This window comes from Trachypithecus francoisi, unplaced genomic scaffold, assembly GCF_009764315.1.
Source record: "Trachypithecus francoisi isolate TF-2019V2 unplaced genomic scaffold, Tfra_2.0 Lachesis_group17, whole genome shotgun sequence".
In the NCBI taxonomy this organism is placed as follows: Eukaryota; Metazoa; Chordata; class Mammalia; order Primates; family Cercopithecidae; genus Trachypithecus; species Trachypithecus francoisi.
The window spans coordinates 20,786,832-20,797,683 of NW_022681462.1; the positions used below are offsets into that span (position 1 = coordinate 20,786,832).

Consider the following 10,852-nt stretch of genomic DNA (forward strand, 5'->3'; position numbering starts at 1 on the left):
CACTGGGTAGTTACAGAATTGTCGTTATATTGCTTGCAATTATATATATATATATTATGCACAAATAGCTATAACCTTGTATACAAGGTTAAATGCGAATATCCTCCTTGCACGGTCAGATCCCAGCGCAGGAAGGAGGCACCCTCTACAAACCGCTAGGCCAAAAAGGTCATTCTGGCCTCATTCAGCCTCAGGTGAGATCGCAATGTCCTGTCACTCAGGGCCTGAGGTGGTGGGGCCTGAAGCCCCATATAATCAGGGGCGCTGGGGTGGGGACAGTTCAATCAGGAGCGCCGCCGGAAAGGAGAGGGCGGCTTCCGGAATCTGGCTGGCGGGCGCTTTGTTTCGCCTTCGCTACAGTAGGCTCTTTCTGTTAGTCTCCGCTGCTACTTCTTGGCTCTGGGAAGCCCAGGTGGCTCTGCAGCAGCCTCTGCCACCCTGTGACCTGCGGGTATTGGGACATCCCTAGCTGACGCCAGGACACCCGGGAAGCCGAGGAGTGGTGAGTGGACTGCGCCTGACTTCCCGAAGTGGGGAAGAGGGCTGGTTGAAACCTGCTGGAACCAGCCATCGGCTGCGGAACCTGCAGACCGAGTCGTCGCGGCGCAGCCAGGCCTCAGTCCCCTTCTGTGCAGGGCCGGGCCGGGCGGGGCGGGGCGGGGCGGGCAGCGGGACCCCTGCGTCCTGTCTGTACCCGTTGGCGCCACTTCCGCCGGCCGAAGCCCTCTCGGGAACCCCGCGCCTCCCCGACCCAGGTGGTGCGGTGACCACGGGAGGGTGATCCGGGAGAGCCCCGACTCGGTGTGCGGGGTTCCAGCGTGGGAGGAGCTGTGGTTCACGGAGCTTCCAGTCCCACCTTTCTCCCCCTAAAATTAACCTGAGGCTTTGTTAAAACGTTAAACGGTGTATTTGAGCAAATGGCGATTCATAAACCAGGTACCGCAGTCATGGTTTGTGGTTTGGGGTCCACAGGAGGGGCGTAAATGAGAGGCTTTGATAAGGTTAATGAGGAAGCAAACAATACATATATATACACACACACACACATACATATATACATATATACACACATATATACATATATACACGTGTATATATACATATATACATATATACATGTGTAGATATACATATATACACTGGAGTGCAATGGTGCAGTCTCAGCTCACTGCAACCTCTGACTCCCGGGTTCAAGTGATTCTCCTGCCTCAGCCTCCCAAGTAGCTGGGCTTATAGGCGCCCACTACCACGTCCTGCTAATTTTTGTATTTTTAATAGAGACAGGGTTTCGCCATGTTGGCTAGGTTGGTTTCAAACTCCTGACCTTAATTGATCGCCCACCTCGGCCTCCTAAAGCGCAGGGATTGCAAGCTGAGCCACCTTGGCCAAAATATTTTTCTGTTTCCAAACGTTTTACATGAGAGGAAAGCGGAGAATAAATCATTGACACTCTACTGTAAAAAAAATCTTTGTGCCTCTCTTCTTTTCATCTTTCCTAAGTGTACGTATTACCAAAGTGTCTTTAGGTTGAGGTCCCCCCGTGAAAACGTTACAGGGTGTTGTGTCCTCAGCCACCCTCCTGTCTTTTCCTAGTTCTGGCATTTTAGAACTGTCTGGGGATGACCCAGGATACCCACAGTGGCCATGTCTATTGGAGGGTCTAGTGAGTATCAGCCCCGGGGTCATCTCATCCCCAAGGACAGCCTGAGGTAGGGGGTAGAGTCTCTCAGGGGAGCAGCTGGATGCTCTTGGCCTTAGGGGAATCTCCTGGTATAGTTTCATCTAAAATGGTGACACCTTAGGGTCATTAGAATTTTAGGACATTAAAATTAATGGACAATACAATGTAATGTCATTAAAGTTAGGTCATTAAAATTGTTCCTCCAGCCCGAGTTTTTATTCCTCAGAGACACATTGATGGTCTGCCAATTGGATGCTGCTATTGAGAGGAAAAGGCAGAAATGATTTCTGCTCTCTAGATTCCACCCCAGAGAGGATGTGCAAGAACCTGAATATTAAAATGCACTTAAGGCACACAGGAGGACAAAGAGCAGTGCCAGTGCCTCCTAGGTGGTCACTGAGTACTTTACTGAACAGGATGGGTGTCCTGAGGGATAGAATGGCCTGCTGTGACACTTAGAAAGGTCTGTGTTGGAGTCAGCACTGCCTCTCCCTGAGTTTACCTTGAAAAGGCTTGTCCGCTTATTTGAGTTTCAGTTTTTCATTGACTATAAGATACATTTTGTCAGTACAGCTTGAAAGATAAAAATACTATTTCCAAAGAGGCAAGGTAAAATGATGTATTTTATTTGCTAAAAATTTTTATTTATTTCTTCCCCAGAGTGAGTGTAGTAAGTTTTAAAGGTCTGTTCTTTTTAAGAGTAATTTCAAATGGAATTGTAGGACTTAGCTTTGTAAATGCTACTGGTGAACTAAAAGTGTGATAGATAAATTGATGATTTACAAAGATTCACCAAAATGTCAGTTCCCCTCTTGTAGCATGGTGAAGAATTTATGACAGTGGACACATCTGTATCCTCTTATTTGGATATCTGAGGGTTTTTTTGTTGTTGTTTTTTGCTTTTTGGAGACGCTGTCTTGCTCTGTAGCCCTGCTGGAGTGCAGTGGCGCCATCTCTGCTTACTGCAACCTCTGCCTCCCGGGTTCAAGCCATTCTCCTGTGTCAGCCTCCCGAGTAACTGGGACTATAGGCACCCACCACCATACCCAGCTAATTTTTGTATTTTTAGTAAACACAGGGTTTTAGGCCTGGCACGGTGGCTCATGCCTGTAATCCCAGCACTTTGGGAGGCCAAGGTGGGCGGATCACGAGGTCAGGAGTTCCAGAGCAGCCTGGCCAACATGGTGAAACTCTGTCTCTACTAAAAATACAAAAAATTAGCTGAGCGTGGTGGCAGGCACCTATAATCCCAGCTACTCAGGAGGCTGAGGCAAGAGAATTGCTTGAACCTGGGAGGTGGAGTTTGCAGTGAGCCAAGATCTTGCCACTGCACCCCAGCCCAAGCGACAATGCAAGACTCCGTCTCAAACAAACAAACAAACACACAAACAACAAAAAGACGGGGTTTTGCCATGTTGGCCAGGCTGGTCTCAATCTCCTGACCTCAGGTGATTGCCCGCCTCAGCCTCCCAAGGTGTTGGGATTACAGGCGTGAGCCACCACGCCCGGTTCACTCTATTTTCTTTTTATTCCCTAAATTTTAATATGTTTGAGTTTGTTTGTTCCTTTATCACTTTTTTCCTACATAAAAAAAATTCTGCCTAATCCTTCGTAAAAAAAAGTCTTCCTGTGACTTCTGAAAGTGTTCTGGTTTTGTCTTTCATATTTGATATATAATAAGTTGATTATTGTTCATGGAATAGAGAAGAATGCAGTGCATTTTCCCAAGTAGATGCCAGCCTGGTTTGCCTCATATTTTAAAGTGCATGTGATTTCTTTTTCTATTCTACAGTGCCTACTCTATCATTCCTCAGCTTTCCATGTAAATGCTGGGTCATTAAGACTTTTTTTCCCCTTGGTCTGCTTGCTCATCTCTCTGCTAATACTGTGCTGTCCTGAATATTTTCGTTTGAAAATCTTAGAAGTATGTTAGACAAGCCATCACTCTTTTTTTAGATGACTAAAAATCATTAGATATTTGTCATTTTTACTACATGTGAAAAAGTAGTTTTTCTTGCCTAAAACAACCTGATTTGGGAATTTATGTGATTTCATAGGAACAGCATCTGGAAGTGGTGACATTAATGTCATTTTAAAAAACGTGTCATATTTCCTCTTATTCCTTTCTGCCTTGAGATTGTGCAATAGAAATTTTAAAAATTGTTGTATTAGTATTGTTAAATATCAATTATTGGTTTTATTTACTACTCAAATTAAATGTAATAAGCCTTTCTCTCTTGGTGTAATCACATGGAATGGGCTCAACTCCCTAGTTAACTACCAGGGAAACTCATTGAACACTTGTGTTCAGACTGTGTTTTGGTGTTTGGTTCCCTAAGCACCACTGCAGTGACACAAAATAATAGACCTTCAGCAGAAAAAGTTTTGGCAAATATATTGCATAAGCCATTTAGATGCTGTGAGTCGTTCTTATTACTTGGGTTGATGGAATCCCTTTCAAAATGTAAGTTACTAATACAAACAAAGATTGAACTTTACGAGCAGGCATTTTTAAGAATAAATAGTCTCAGGACTATTAACTCACTTATGCACATCAGGTGGGACTTTATTATGACAGATACTAGAAATGTACAAAGTGAAGTTAAAAGGTAACTCCTAGCAGCACATCTTACTCCCTGGATTCTCTGATGAGATGGGTGTTTCTACTTTGCTGTTGCCTTTTTGAATAGTTCAATTCTAGCATTAGTACTGCTGTATGGGAGGGAGTATGTGTGAACAGAGTAAGAGTTGTGACAATCAAGTCATAGAATAAATGCTTGAAAATTTTAGAATCATGTAAACAGCTTATGAATTGAGTATAGATTCCCAGTGCTGTCAGTCTCACCCATCCTTCTATCCACATGTGTGGAATGTTCTAGGACTCCGTGGCTTTTGAGGATGTGGCTATGAACTTTACCCAGGAGGAATGGGCTTTGCTAGATTCTTCTCAGAAGAATCTCTACAGAGAAGTGATGCAGGAAACCTGCAGGAACCTGGCTTCCGTAGGTAAGAATGACAACACATTTCACTTAATTACAGAAGTATTTCCCTATCATCAGTGCTGTTTGTGATTTGGAATGTGGCAAGGGAATGATTTGGTGAATAAATTAGGCATGGGCACTGTGTACAATGAACATGAAATCTAGTAATGTTTCTATAGTTTGTAATAATTCATGATAATTTTGTGGGTCTGCATTTTAGGAAACAAATGGAAAGACCAGAATATTGAAGATCACTTCGAAAAACCTGGGAAAGATATAAGATAATTTGCACTGAGAAGAGGAAATAAAGTCCTCTGAAGGAATCTTAGCATGGAAGCATTCATACTGGAGAGAGACCCTGTGAACGTAAACAATGTGGCAAAGCCTTTAGTCGTTTGAGTTCCTTTTGTGACCATAGAAGTACTCATACTGGAGAGAAACCCTATGAATGTAAACAATGTGACCAAGCCTTCAGTCACCTCAGTTCCCTTCACCTCCATGAAAGAATTCATACTGGAGAGAAACCCTATGAATGTAAGAGATGTGGTAAAGCCTACACTTGTTCCCGTCACCTTACTCCCCATGAAAGAAGTCATGATATAGAGGCTGGGTGTAGTGACTCAGCCTATAATCCCAGCACTTTGGGAGGCCAAGGTGTGTGTATTGCTTGAGCCCAGGAGTTCCTAACCAGCCTGGATTAAAACAGTGTGAAACAACCTGGTCAACATGGTGAAACCCTGTCTCTACAAAAAATAAAATAATGCCGGGCGTGGTGGCTCACGCCAGCTACTCAGGAGGCTGAGGCAGGAGAATGGCGTGAACCCGGGAGGCAGAGCTTGCAGTGAGCCGAGATCGCACCACTGCACTCCAGCCTGGGCGACAAAGCGAGACTCCGTCTCAAAAAAAAAAAAAAAAGAAAATAATTAACTGGGCATGGTGGCATATTTCAGTTGTCTTAATTCTTTTTCAAGGACATAAAAAGCCATGGGGGGTTGGGGGGAAGCCCTGTGCATGCGGATCACGAGGTCAGGAGATCGAGAACATCCTGGCCAACATGGTGAAACCTCGTCTCTACTAAAAATACAAAAGTTAGCTGGGTGTGGTAGCATATGCTTGTAATCCCAGCTACTCAGGAGGCTGAGGCAGGAGAATCACTTGAACCCAGGAGGCGGAGGTCGCAGTGAGCTGAGATTGTGCCACTGCACTCCAGCCAGGTGACAAAGTGAGACTCCATCTCAAAAAAAAAAAAAAAAAAATAGATATAAAGCCCCTTGAATGTAAGAAATGTGGTAAAACATTTACTCTTTCCCATTCCTTCATAAACATGAAAGAGCTTACACTGCAGAGAAACCTTAAGAATGTAGGAAATGTGGTCAAGCCTTCAGATTTTCCTGTTTTTGAAGATTTGGGAGGACTCAGAGTGGAGAAAAGCCTTTTGAATTTAAATTTGTGGTAAGGCCTTCAGTTGTGTTAGTTCCATTTGAAGACATCAGCTCATTCCTGAGAAAAACCCTATGAATGTCCAGAATGTGGGAATGTTTCATTTCTCTCATACCCACTCAAGGACATATGAAAATGCACACTGTAGCTGGCTGGACCTTGTAAATACAAGAACGTACACAGGATTAAAACTCTAATAGTTTAGAAACTGCAAGAATATTTCCAGTTTTAACATTTACTTGAAAAGTCATGTGAAAACTCCCACTGGAAAGAAGTTCTATAAGTGAAGTTTTTCTAATTTGGAAAGCCTGATGCAAATTAATTATTGTGCAGTGCTTGAAAAAAATGTATGAAATGTTACACAAGTTACAAGTATATTGTTTTTATCAGTGGCTCATTCTTAAAGAGTCTTGAGTATGCATTTCACCTTGTTTTGCAGGGAAACCTTGAGGTAAGAGTTCTGTAACTGCTCTTTAAGCAGTAGTACTTGAATTTCATAGATAATGATATTTTCTTAAGTTTGTTGGTAGAATTTTTGTCTATTCATTTGATAATGTGCTGGATTCATGGTTGAATTTTGATGTTTTTCTAATATGTAGGTAAGTTTATTTTTTTATTTCATTATTATTTTCTTTTGAGATGGAGTCTCACTTTGTTGTCCAGGCCGGAGTGCAGTGGTACGATCTCAGCTCACTGCAACCTCCGCCTCCTGGGTTTAAGTGATTCTCCTGCTTCAGCCTCCCGAGTAGCTGGGACTACAGGCGCCTGCCACTACGTCCAGCTAATTCTTTGTATTTTTAGTAGAGACAGGGTTTTGCCATATTGGCTAAGCTGGTCTTGAACTCCTGACCTCATGATTTGCCCGCCTTGGCCTCCCAGAGTGCTGGGATTACAGGCATGAGCCACCGTGCCCGGCCAGGTGAGTTTCATTTGTATGTATTGTCCTGTGATTAATGGACCAGTGAATAATAATTGTGAATTGTTGGGATTGTCTTACTAGCCTCATTTGGCAAATTTTGATTATCCCTTGTCCATTATACACATTCCACCTTTTTTTATTAAAGGAAAAACTACTCTTGATGTAAAGATGTTTATTTTTTGCTAATAATGAGTTGGTATTAATTCTTAAGTACATAAAGTTTACCATAGAGTATCCTTGTGAGTCCTTTGCATTTGTTGCCCTTTATTCTTTATTATTTCTGTCTGTTACTTGGATTGTTCACTTTGAATGAAGGAGAGAGAACTGTGATAGGACAATATGTTGTAACCAGTCTGAGGGAGGAAGCATTCAGTCTGTCAGTCACATATGATAGTGTTGGGCTTTTCATCGGTGCCTTTAGTATTGTAGTAGATATTATTACACCATTATGGTATTATAGTTTATATATTGTATTTTACGGTATTACAGTCTTACCAGTCAGTGTCACATGATTCAGTTCCCTACCAGCCAACAGACAAACCAATCACATACTCCTGTAGGAACAAAGGAACATCCTCGGCCGGGCGCAGTGGCTCACGCCTGTAATCCCAGCACTTAGGGAGGCCGAGGCGGGCGGATCACGAGGTCAGGAGATCGAGACCATCTTGGCTAACACGGTGAAATCCCGTTTCTATTAAAATACAAAAAATTAGCCGGGCGTGGTGGTGGGCGCCTGTAGTCCCAGCTTCTAGGGAGGCTGAGGCAGGAGAATGGCGTGAACCCGGGAGACAGCTTGCAGTAAGCTGAGATCACACCACTGCACTCCAGCAAGGGTGACAGAGCGAGATTCTGTCTCAAAAAAAAAAGGAACATCCTCACTTTTTTAATGCTATACCACTCTCTGCTCCCAAGTTAATCCATGTTTGGGCCTGTGGGAGCTTATACCATCCTCCTATATGTAATTAATAACTGATGTTTGGCTTATCTGTTTAGTAGTAGATGTTATGTGTTTAACGGTGCCAGTAAACGTAGGGTGCAAATTCCTTCCTCACCAGTGGTGTGCATGAGACGCTATTGAAGCAACTGGCAACACAAATGGAATGGACCAGCCCTCATGCAGGACGCCTGCTCAACTTGACCTACCTGCTGTTGGCTGACGGTTCCATAACACATCACTAGTCACCTGGGTCAGAACTGTGAGCTGACGATGGGCCTTCTCTTTGGTCTGCACAGTGTTTTGTGGTCTTCAGGTGTTGTCATCTTCTCCCACACTAAAATGCTCTCATCTCCTAGACATGAATGTTTAATTGCACCCCAGCATGACATTTGGCCTGTGCTTAGCAGGCAGTTTTGAGGCCCTGGCTTATTCATGCACAAGAGCACAGCACATAAGCCAACACTTAAGTCCTAATTAGCAAGAATCAGGCTGTATCTCTGTAGTCCCTGCATCTACTTTGGTCACCATCTCTGTATGCTTAGGGTAGCCATGTGAACATTATTAATTATTGTACACTCCAAGACAATAGTTATTATGTAGGCAGAAGTAGTGGCCTTGTTTGTTTCTTGTGCTGCTGCTCCCCTTGCTCCTGTCCCATACACCCTCCCGATGAGGTGTACTTCTATGGTGCCTCATGGTTCAGGCACTGATGAGTAAAGAAAATGGGAAGAAAGAGTTTGATATTAGCCCCTACCGAAGCGTATGAAGAGGCGTCTCAGCTGCTTTCATTGAAAAATTCCTAGCCAGTGTGTGGGCTTTCCTTATCACTGCTGCTTATCAGCATGTCAAAAGTCTAATCTTTGGACTGCAAGTCTTGACGGCCTTAGACGTAATGGCCTTACTGTATGTGGAGCTAACCCCAGGAAGATGGAGTGGCACTCTCTGGAGGATTAGGTGGTCTCCTCCTCAGGGTTGATGGGCTCCTGAACTCTTTCCTTTAACCATGCAGAGAGTCTACACTGCCAGTGATCATGCACTGCAACTCTATAGATGTAGAAACTCAAAATATTCAAAATATTCTGAAACAGTTTCCATTGAAAGGAAAGAGAAAAGCAGTCAGGTGCCATGCTCCGGTCAAGAGAACTAGTAGATGGCTAACACTCTGTTGCTACTGCCTGTGCCTCTTGTCACAACAAATATCCTGATCCTTCAGTTTTAAGGGTGCAGGGCCATTGTCCTCCTTTTCTTACTGGTAGTTCTCAAGATAACGGTATGATATGCTGGGAATGCAATATCCTTATAATCAGGTGACATTGGTCAGAACAACCCAGGCTCTGTTATAGTCCCTGCTCGAAACAGAATGGCCTTTAACGCTTGTGTCCAGCAAACCACATCCTGGGAGAAAGCCCAAGGTGGGCTGCTTTCTGGGGTCCCTCAGTTGTAGTGCAAGTGAAGCATTGACGGTCAAAACTCCATCCGTCTGCTCTGGGTAGCCTTCCTGATCTTGTGGTAGCGGTTCATATTGAATCCTAGACTTCTGTTGTCTTTTGTTTGCTATTTGTAAATAATAAATTCACTTCATGTAATTTATGTATGAATGTGTTTGGTCTCATTGTACTCAGAAAAGTTGGTAGCCATTGCACAGTGAACTCGCTTCATAATTGGTGAAAACACCTATGGCCCCCTGGTGCCACAGCAACGAGGTTAATTCAGCCAAACATAAACTTCATGTTCATAAAACCCTGTAGCACAATTATTACCATGTGGGAGGCCTTTAACAATGGTGATGCTGATTTGAAGAACTCTGAAGGAAGAAATTTACACAACTGGGTTGGGTACATGGGAGTCCCTCCTAACTTAAAGCAACCCTTACTCCCCTCCACCTAAAAAGAGTGGAGAGGCTGGGCGCGGTGGCTCAGGCCTGTAATCCAAGCACTTTGGGAGGCCGAGGTGGGCAGATCACAAGGTCAGGGGTTCAAGACCAGCCTGACCAACATGGGGAAACCACATCTCTACTAAAAATACAAAAATTAGCCAGGCATGGTGGCGGGCACCTGTAATCCCAGCTACTTGGGAGGCTGAGGCAGGAGAATCGCTTGAACCTGGGAGGTGGAGGTTGCAGTGAGTTGAGACCATGCCACTGCACTCCAGCCTGGGTGACAGGGCAAGACTCCATCTCAGGAAAAAAAAAAAAAAAAAAAGGTGGATAAGAACTGAAACAGATTTAAAATTTCACCTAATTGGAAATGCAAAGCTTACAAAAATAATATTTAAAATAAAAGGTTAAATGAGTGCTCATTGAATTTTATGCCTCCACAAAATAGGTTGTGAATTAACTTCCACATTTGTTGAAAGCCACCGAAGTTGGGAAGCCTCCGTGTCTGAAATTCACATGTGGCTCAAATAAGAATTATACCTGGGGATACCCCAAAGTTTAAATATGGTATCCCCTATGATACTATGAGGAATTACTGTACATAACACAGGTTGTCTTCCTTTAACTCTGAAAATCATATTATCTTGCCTCAATTCTCCATAACGCATCACTCTGTAGTATCCTATAGTGGACATAGGTTTCCTGACCAATGAGCACTAAAATTAAGTGTGTGCGACTCACCTATGTTCTTATCAAAATGGAAATCCCTGAATCCCACCAGTTAGAATAGCATGACAGAATGTCAGATTTTTGGAATATGTAAGTTTTCTGTAAGGTTATTAGGTATTGATTCCATTTTATTAATAGTTATAAATATATTTAGACTACCTATTTCTCCTGTGTTTTAGTATTAATAGATTTTGTCTTTTAATTCATCCAGTTGGTCTAAGTTACCAAGTTTGTGGGTTATGGAGATTGTATTATTCTTTACTATTTTATCATCCATGGGCTCTCTAAT

The 10,852-nt window shown here is 43.2% G+C and overlaps 1 long non-coding RNA gene across 1 annotated transcript; it reads left to right on the top strand.

Moving 5' to 3' along the window:
• Positions 1-297: 297 nt before the first annotated feature.
• Positions 298-5,750, top strand: LOC117061978. The gene is made up of 3 exons (XR_004428167.1): positions 298-502; positions 4,561-4,687; positions 4,883-5,750. It is a non-coding gene; the product is annotated as an uncharacterized LOC117061978 (long non-coding RNA).
• The last annotated feature ends 5,102 nt before the right edge of the window (positions 5,751-10,852 follow it).